Consider the following 9,183-nt stretch of genomic DNA (forward strand, 5'->3'; position numbering starts at 1 on the left):
TTTGGATGACACTGAGTAGTTACTTAGGGTTCCTTTTTTCCTTTTCTTGCTCCTGTGATAAAAATATTTCTTTAGGATACTCAAAATTTCTAATGTCTTTCAAAATTATTTTCTTGGAAAGAATCTAAGATATCAAAATCTGGAAATCATGTTTATTTTTTCCCCAGATAGATTATTATTTTCTATGAAAAAAAATCAAGCAAGTATGTTAACAGTCCTAAATGAATAGCTATTACTAAACCTTATAACATTAACAAATCTAGAGAAAAGCAATCCATGACATTATCTATTGAGAAAATCTCTCAGGGTTTCCTTCCTACCTCCTATCCCATCCCCCAAATTCTAGTAAAATAGAAAGGCTTTAATGCAAAACAATACTAAGTTGAACTCTAGCCCACAAAGCAAAATTTTATGTTCTATTTTGTTCTTCCTCAGTGATAGAAACTGTAATAAGTGTGGTACGCTATGATGTAATATCTCAATAAAACTTCACTTGTCTGGTGAATCTAATGAATGGGACCTGAAAACATTTGACCTCTTTTACACATGAGTGGGTAGAACAAGTGACTGTCCTGGAAACAAAACTTGAATCTATGGCTTGTATCAGAATTTAATTTAGAAAACCAGAAATACTAGTTACTACGAATTTTTACATTTAGAATAAGCCAGAAATATGAGATGCCATGAATTTTAACTAAGAAATGCCTTGCAACCTTGGAGAATTTAAAAACTTTTCCTCTTAGCTTTTAGAAATATCAAACCAATTTAAAGGTTCACAGCATTCACAACATCCCCTATTCCAGAAGGTATCAGTCTTGACTTATAAAGTTGGGATTAGAGAGATGTGGAGAAGGAAGCAAATCTTGCAGAAAGCATGGTTGCTTTTAACAACAAAACCCATGAGATGCTCTCAGTCACTGGGGAGAGAAGCAGAAAAATAAACTGAACTGAAAGGATAAAGCTTGATTGTGAATATTATGTAAGTGAATAAAAAAGAAAACACCTCACCCGTAATGTGATTACAAATAATTCCATCATTATAGGCACATCTTATTTGTCATTTGTTGTTCCCACAATTCTCAGAGGATTTTTAATTTGGTATTTACTTAGAAGTAAAAATAAGATTTTTCTAGTGCATTTACTCCCTCTTCCAAAAATGCCTGCAGGCAATGTTAGTTGCAAATGGATTGATTTTTGATTCTTTAAGAGCTCTTCAATGCCTCTTCGACAATACCCTCTCCTGTAGGCCTTGGTAGGGGAACAATGTCATCAATTCTTTTGACTTTCACAGCTTGACCTTTCTTTTGTATTTCAAGGCAGAATGTAGGCTTCATAAAAAGCAGGCATTATAATACTTGAGAGATTTGCGTAGGCATTATTTATGCCAACCAGTAAATATGGTAGCTTTTATATAGATAAAACCAATGCTTTGCCTGAGAAAGTAGAACAGTTGACTATCTCTTCTAAAAATAGGTTGATACTATATATATTTATCTTTGAATTAGACTTTCAGTTCCAAATAAGAGTTTTATTCTATATAGATGTTCAAATTTTATCTTGAAAGTATACCTTAAAACACTTGGAACTTGGGCCAGAATGTTTAAGATTAAGAACCCTGACTTATTGTATAAGGTTATTGATTATGTCCTGGGGTAGGGGAGAAATATATGGAGTACAAAATAGCCTGCAATTTAAAAGAGATTGTGTAGATCGTTTCTCTGCAGTAGTAAGGTTTAGTCCTGCCCAAGGCAAGGTAATGGGGTGCTCTAGATTAGAGGCACTTTCAAAATCTTGGAATTTTGCCATGAATCATAGTTTTAAATTATAACCAGATTTGTTCTCTTCTTAATACTCCATCTAGGCAGTGCTGGAATTATTAGAGATAATTTGTCCACTAATGACTGATATTTTTGTAATGTATATTTACTTTCAAAACATGAGTGTCAAATTAAGAAAGCTGACGCTCCTGAATGATATTCCATTTCAAAAGGAAAAAGAAACAAGAATATTTTAGTTGACTATTTATCCATTTTCCAGGTTAGTCCCTTGCTTTTATATTTAGTTTAGAGGCACAGACATTTATTCCAGGGTAGGAAAAGTAATCACCTGGCTGGTTTTCCTCTACATGACTCTTATCATCATCACCATCATCATCATCAACAACAATAATAATAATAATAAATTAATTCAAAACCTGTACTGTATGCAAGCCATTATTATAACTATTTATATGTATTAACTTGTTTAACCTCGTCACAACTCTATAGGGGAAATATTGTTAGTATTCCTATTTTATAGAGGTATCTGAAGGCCTGGAGAAATCAAGTGAATTCCCAAGGCTACTCAGCCAGTAAGTGGCAGAACTTCAGTTAGCCACTGATAACTATCGCCTGTTGATAAACCGTGTGTTATTATTTTGAGAATTTTTTTTTAAAGATTTTTTATTTATTTATTTTTCCCCCCAGAGCCCCAGTAGATATTTGTACGTCATAGCTGCACATCCCTCTAGCTGCTGTATGTGGGACGCGGCCTCAGCATGGCCGGAGAAGCGGTGCCTAGGTGCACGGCTGGGATCCGAACCCGGGCCGCCAGCAGCGAAGGCCGGGCACCTAACTGCTAAGCCACGGGGCTGGCTCCTCTATTTTGAGAATTTGATTTTATATATTCTACTCTGCTGTCATTCAGTAGTGCTCAATGACTGTATTTGTGTCAAACCTATTATGTTTATTATCTTTGAAATTCATAATTGTAAGTGTCGTCTACTCACAGATGTACATTAATATGCCAAGATGAATGGGTGCCTAGACTGTTGAGGATATGATTGAGACAATGTTGTGAATGTTCATAGGCTATGATTTAAATGTGCCAGATACTTGGAGAAATTAAAAAGGATTAAGAGATTGTCCCTACCTTCAAGGAGTTTCCAGTCTTATACAGGAACTAAATACATTTAGGATCTAAAGGTAAAAAGATCTTGTGGATATTGCTAGACCTAGATAAATTCTAAATATTTAAGATTTAAACAAATGATAATTAAGATGAATGGTACCATGACTCACAACTTTTCTTTAATAGCCCCTGCCCCCTGCCACCCAGAATCATGACACTCTCCCTTTCATTAATATTTTTTAGTTCTTTTGAGACATTGAACTCTTTCCCATCTAGGGCCTTACCTCATGCTCATTCTTCTGTCCAAAACACATCTCACCCTTGTTGTACAGCTTTACTACCATCGTCTAACCTTGTGCCCTACACTGAGGAAGGGCTCAGTGAACAATTTTTGAGTGAATTAATGCATTTGCTTGTGCCTTGCATGTTTTCCACATGACATTCCTGCAGCAAACATATGCATACACTTTTAAATAATTTTCTGAGGTAAAAAATGCTTTTATCAAATGTCTAAAAGCTAATGTGAAAAAAACAATAAAACATAAACTAAATCATATAAGATAATTTCACATGCTCAGTTTATGTAATTGTTAAAAGATGTGGGATTACGCCTTAGAAATCAGAGCTCATTTTATATCTTAACTGAGAATCATTGCCATCAATTCTTGGAATATGGACAACTGCATAGAATAAATAGGATTTAATTTTTGGAAAACATATTCTGTGAGGAATTGTTACAAGAAGAGGGATTTTATTTAGCCCTGTGAAAAGAGGAAAATCCTGAAATAAAAAGGGGGGCCAAAGTCGAGATATTTTTGAAATAAATTTGATACTTTCCCTATTAGAGATTCACAGCACACATTACTTCTTAAAGGCTTTGAGAAATCCTGAGATATACAGATTAAGCTGTTGTTCAAATTTATATGACCTCAGGACTTTCTGTCTCCTGAAACAAAATAAAACAATTAACATATGTCACATCCCACGGCTCATGCTTGGGAAAACACTGTTAAAATAGACTCTTTTTCAGAACATGGTAACTAGGTAGTCTACATTTACGTTGAGAATAAAATGAGCCAAAATGGAAAAACTGGATTAATCTATTATTGGGCTATAAATAAGAGTTCTAAGTAAGAATTTATACACTGAAATTATTTCCCAAAGCAAAACTAGAATCTCATTTTAAAAGTAGAACAGATAGTCATCCATAAAGTACTTATTTTGGGGGTTTGGGTTAAAATATTAGAACAAACGAATATATCCAAGTAGCAACATTCTCTAGATAAAAGGCAAATGTATCACCAATAAAAGCAACATTAAATTCTCCGGAATCATTAGGAGTCAGGATAAAATCAGTAGCATGTGACTGTAATACAGAAATTAGGATCCAAGCGAAGCACACACAGCAAACAAAAAAATTAAGTACCAATTAGTGGTTAAAGCATTTCCAAATCAAAGCTAGAAGAGAGCAGAGTAGGTTAGGTATGGCTAATTTAACAGCAGAAACATCAAAGGCAGTGTTAGAGCAGAAGACGAAGTTCAGGTTTATGACCTGAAAGGGTGGTGATAGAAATCCTTAGTAGACTGAAGAGTGCCCAAGGATTGAATACTTAACTCCCTCTGTTGATGTCTTCTTTATCATGAATTAACAACGAGTAGCATGGTTTGATTCAATATAACATTTGGATATTGTCCTACATCTTGCCTTTTGTCTTTTTTGTACGGCAATAATTGTTGGTCACCAAAATTAAACCTCTCTTCCACTTTTGTCCTCCATATCCCCAACAAATTCCTTTACCAAGAAGCAACCTCTGGTGATAGTTTATTGTTTGCTTCTAGAGATAAGGTATTCATAGACACACATAAAAATGTAACTGATAAATTGAACAAGTAAACTTAAAAATAAAGCAACTTTATTTTTACCTACCATCGTCCCTTTAAACTCATGAGGCTACTTCTTCCTTTGGAAACGGAAGAAATCCTGAGTCTGGTTTCATTACTTTGGGTCATATTTCAGATAACAAAAAGTCCTCCAGTCATCTTAGTCCCCCAGACCCAGCCTCAATTAAGTAACTATTATGTTCATTCCAGAGTAACAAGTACAATATTTTAAAAAATTATGTAGTTAATTATTTGTTCTATTTCATTATTTTTTTCCTTTGAAGATTCCAATCATAGTTGCTTGATCCTGCCCTATTTTCTATATCTGTAATTTTGTCTTTATTGGTTTTAACTTTATTTCCATTTCACTGGTTCATTTTTTGGTTTACTCAATGTTTCACCAGTATCTAACTTCCATTATGTTCCTTCCAATTTTATTTCTTATATTAATTTTGTGTGTAATTTTTTTTCTCTTTCTATTTTTTGTTTCTTTTTAGTTTTTCCACTTATGTTTTATCTCCTTCTATTATCTTACCACTACATCATTGAGTTCTGTCATTTCTGCTTTGTGGTCTTCCAGTTAGAGGGATTTGTTTTAATCGGCTTTTAATTTTTTGGCAGAATGTTTGATCACAGTTTTAATCTGTACCATGATGACATTTTTCTTGTATATTTAGCTTTTTAAAAGTGCAACATTTTAAAACTTCTTAGTAGAAGTAATTTCACATTTATAGAAAAGTTATGAGAATAGTATAAATTGATTCCATATATCCTTTACCGAGGTGCCCCAAATGTTAACATTTCACCACTTTTCCGTCCTTCTTTCCTTCGTTCCTTTGTTCCTTCGTTTCTTCCTTCCTTCATCTACCTACCTAATTACTATTTTTTTATGAATCAATTGAGAATAAGTTGCAGACATGATGTCCCCTTTCAATAACTACATCAATATTTATTTCTTAAAATATGAAGACAATTCACTACATAATCATGTTCAACCACCAAATCAGAATATTAGTTGGTACAATACTACTGTTTATCTATAGAGCACATTCAAATCTTGCCAATTGTCCCTAATGTTATCTTTTATACCAGATAGATGATAGATAAATAGATAGATAATTTTTTAAATCTGGTCCAGGAGGCATTGAAGGATTACATGTTGCATTTAGTTGTATGTCTCTTTGTTATTCTGCAATCTGAAACCCATCCTCAGTCTTTCCTCTGCTTTCATGACTGTTATTTTTTGAAGAATGCAGGCCAGTTAATCTATAGAATACCTTTCATTTTTAGATTTGTCTGATGTTTCCTTGTGATTAGATTCAGCTTATGCATTTGGGGCAAAGATATTACAGAAAGGATGCTGTGTTTTTCTCACTGAGACATACCAGTAAGCATATGACGTTGATTTATCCCATTACTGGTGATAATAACTTTTATCACTTATTTAAAGTGGTATCTGCCAAGTTTCTTCATTGTAAAGTTTCTATTTTACTCTTTGTAATTAGTATTTTGAAAAGAGATACTTTGAGATTATGTAAATATCCTTTTCCTCAATAATTATTTACCCACTCATCTCAGCATCCATTGAAGGTTCTTACCTCAATGTATTCTTGCTATGATGGTTGCTATAGGGGAGGAAGAGATTTTCCTTTACTCTTCCAGGTTCTCCTGGCTGATCTAAGAATTAAATTGACATGAGACAGAATAGCAGGAGAAAATCAAACAGGTTTTATAACACGTATACATGAGAGAAACCCAGGAAAACTGAGGAACTCACCAAAATGGTCAAAGCCACCATCTTAAATATCATCTTCAGCTAAAGATCAAAGAGCATGTTGGAGGTAGTGGCTTGGGACTTCAAAGGGAGGAAGACAACTCACATGGAGATGCAAAAGCAAATGTTTGGTAAACAAATGTTTGCCATGCCTTGCAAAGACAATGAGACATGGAGAGGACTATGATTAAACAGGCCTTGCTAGGTTTCTCCCTGTCTACCACACCTACTTCATATTATTCTATAGTTATCTATGGTGATAGCTCCTTCCTGAAACAGGCTTTCTATCTTAAATTCTTTTAGGCAGCCAGGGGAAAGGTCAGAGTTTCTTCCTGAGTCTTTTATTCTTAAAAATAATCAAGCCAAAGAGATACATTTTGGGGTAGCAAATTCTGCCCCTCTACATTACTAAATTGTGATTTTTGAAATTTTGTCATTCTTTCTACATTTTATTTGCATTCTGCTGGGAAAAAAAGCTTTCTCTTCACTCATTTATTTATTCATATAAATGTATGTGTGTATGTATGTATATATACACACACACATGCACACACTTATAGAATCCTATTTATTTAATGGGTTGATAATCCATTGCTATAATTATTTATTTTGATGCTCAGTTTGCTACATGTTTGGCAAATGGGATCTCCCTCCCCTGAAGCAGGATCCTATGTCTTTTGACACTTCCCCATCATTTTCTTTTCAGCTTTTTCTTACTTCCTGACACAAGATCTTCCAGGTTCATATTGTTCTTTCATTTCTGCCAAGGAACTCGCATTCTATGTAGTGGAGAATGATATTTAGAAACCAAGATCTGAGCACTAGGTCTGTTCACTGCTCCTGTGATGCAATTGCTTCTAGGCTTTCTCACCAGGCAGAGGAAATATATGTTTATCTATCTATCTCTCTCTCTATCTCTCTATCTATCTCTCTATCTCTCTCTCTCTCTCTCTCTCCCCCCCATCCATCCATCCGTCCATCCATCTATCTACACTTACACAAACATTTATATCTACTTCTATATCTACCTCTGCATATTAAATACCATGCATTCACAGTGATAACTCCAATTATAATTCAATATTACAGAGTTGATTCTGGCCTTTGGCTTTTCCATATTTGTAATTCCTTTTTCTAATAGTGAGAAATCTGGTTCCCATTATTCTCAATTTATTTACTTATTTGCTCATTCCTCCTGTATGTAATCAAACTAATGACCCAGCTAGTTGCCTTCTATGCCCAGCCAGTTGCCAACAGCCCCAATAGTCTCCTTGGCCTTACAGGTTTCACTGGCCTTGGCTGCTTCAGGGGAAAATAAGTGAAAGGAATTAATAAATATTTTTTAAAGAATGGAAGGGGGAAGAGGAAGAGACTTTTAAAAAATGTTATTTAAAAAAAATCAATTCTGTCCTTTTGAAATATTACTCATCCTTGAATGAGTTAGGTTTTCTTGGACTGGTCATTTGTAAGAGGTTCCTTTTGGAGGAAGAGGACAAGTAGGGTTTCAGGCTAGCTAGTTTTCATAATGCAAAAGCTTTCTCTTCTTCTGTTACAGAGTCATGCTGCTTCCTGCGAATATGACTTGTCTGTATAATTCTTTTTATAGTCCTGCCTCTTCTTAGGAAGAAAGGTGTGCCAACTCAACCTATCTAGTTCTTGCACCAAGGACCATAAACTAGGAATACTACTTTGTGACTTCAGGATGTACCCCCATTTTCAGGAAGTATATTTTTGCTGGTGCTTTTTGAGATCTATTTTCACTGGGCTCCTGCTCTTGAGATTTCTCTCTAGGGATTCTTGTTTCCACTTCCTCCTTTGTGCTCCTGATGAATGTCATCTGTTTTTGGCAGTGTTTGATATAAAATGGAGTCTGGGAATTATACATATCGCCAAGTTCTTCAAGAATGGTTTCAAACTTATAAAAGCTTCTTGTAGATTTTGAATAATTCCCACAAGAAGGGGAAAATGCATTATGCAGTCATGTTCATAGGTGTCACATGTTTGGTTGCCCAGGAAGGAGATTCCTAGATGAAGTTTAGCATGAGGATGTTTATTGAGTAGTGCCTTTGGATCATTACCTGCAGCAGGGAAGAGAAGGAAACAGGAATGGGCTGAGGGAGAAGTTGTGCTGTGATGCAAGCCCCGCTGCAGCCTCACCTGACTCCATGGGGAAGCTCTGGCGCTAGAATGACCCTTTAGAGTTGCCTGAGTGGGGCTAAGATGGCCAGACTTTTATAACCCGGCATCTATCTGTTGTTGATGGAGGCCTCCAGAAGGGGCATGGTGACGGGCAAGCCAAGGCTTCCTGAAGGGGCTGACAGCTGAAGGCTGTCTGCAGATAGCACCTCCCACAGCTGGTGCAACAAGTCCTTCCTTGAAAATGGATCACAGAGACACATCCCGGTGTGCTGGTGGATGTTCTCTGAATATGCACTCTTCTGGACTGTAGTCTTCATCTGATTTCAAAGCTCTTCATAACTCAGAAATGTAAAGAATCACTTGAGAAATTATTGAGAAAGTTCATTATGTCTGTACCTTAACTGTTTTTATCTAGAAATCCAAAGTTAATCTAGAAAGCTTGAAACTGAAATAAATTTCTGAGACTATTTAGTAAAAATAAATATTCTGTTTCTACAGTT

This window comes from Ceratotherium simum, chromosome 19 (genome assembly GCF_057802395.1).
Source record: "Ceratotherium simum simum isolate JZ-2026a chromosome 19, ASM5780239v1, whole genome shotgun sequence".
In the NCBI taxonomy this organism is placed as follows: Eukaryota; Metazoa; Chordata; class Mammalia; order Perissodactyla; family Rhinocerotidae; genus Ceratotherium; species Ceratotherium simum.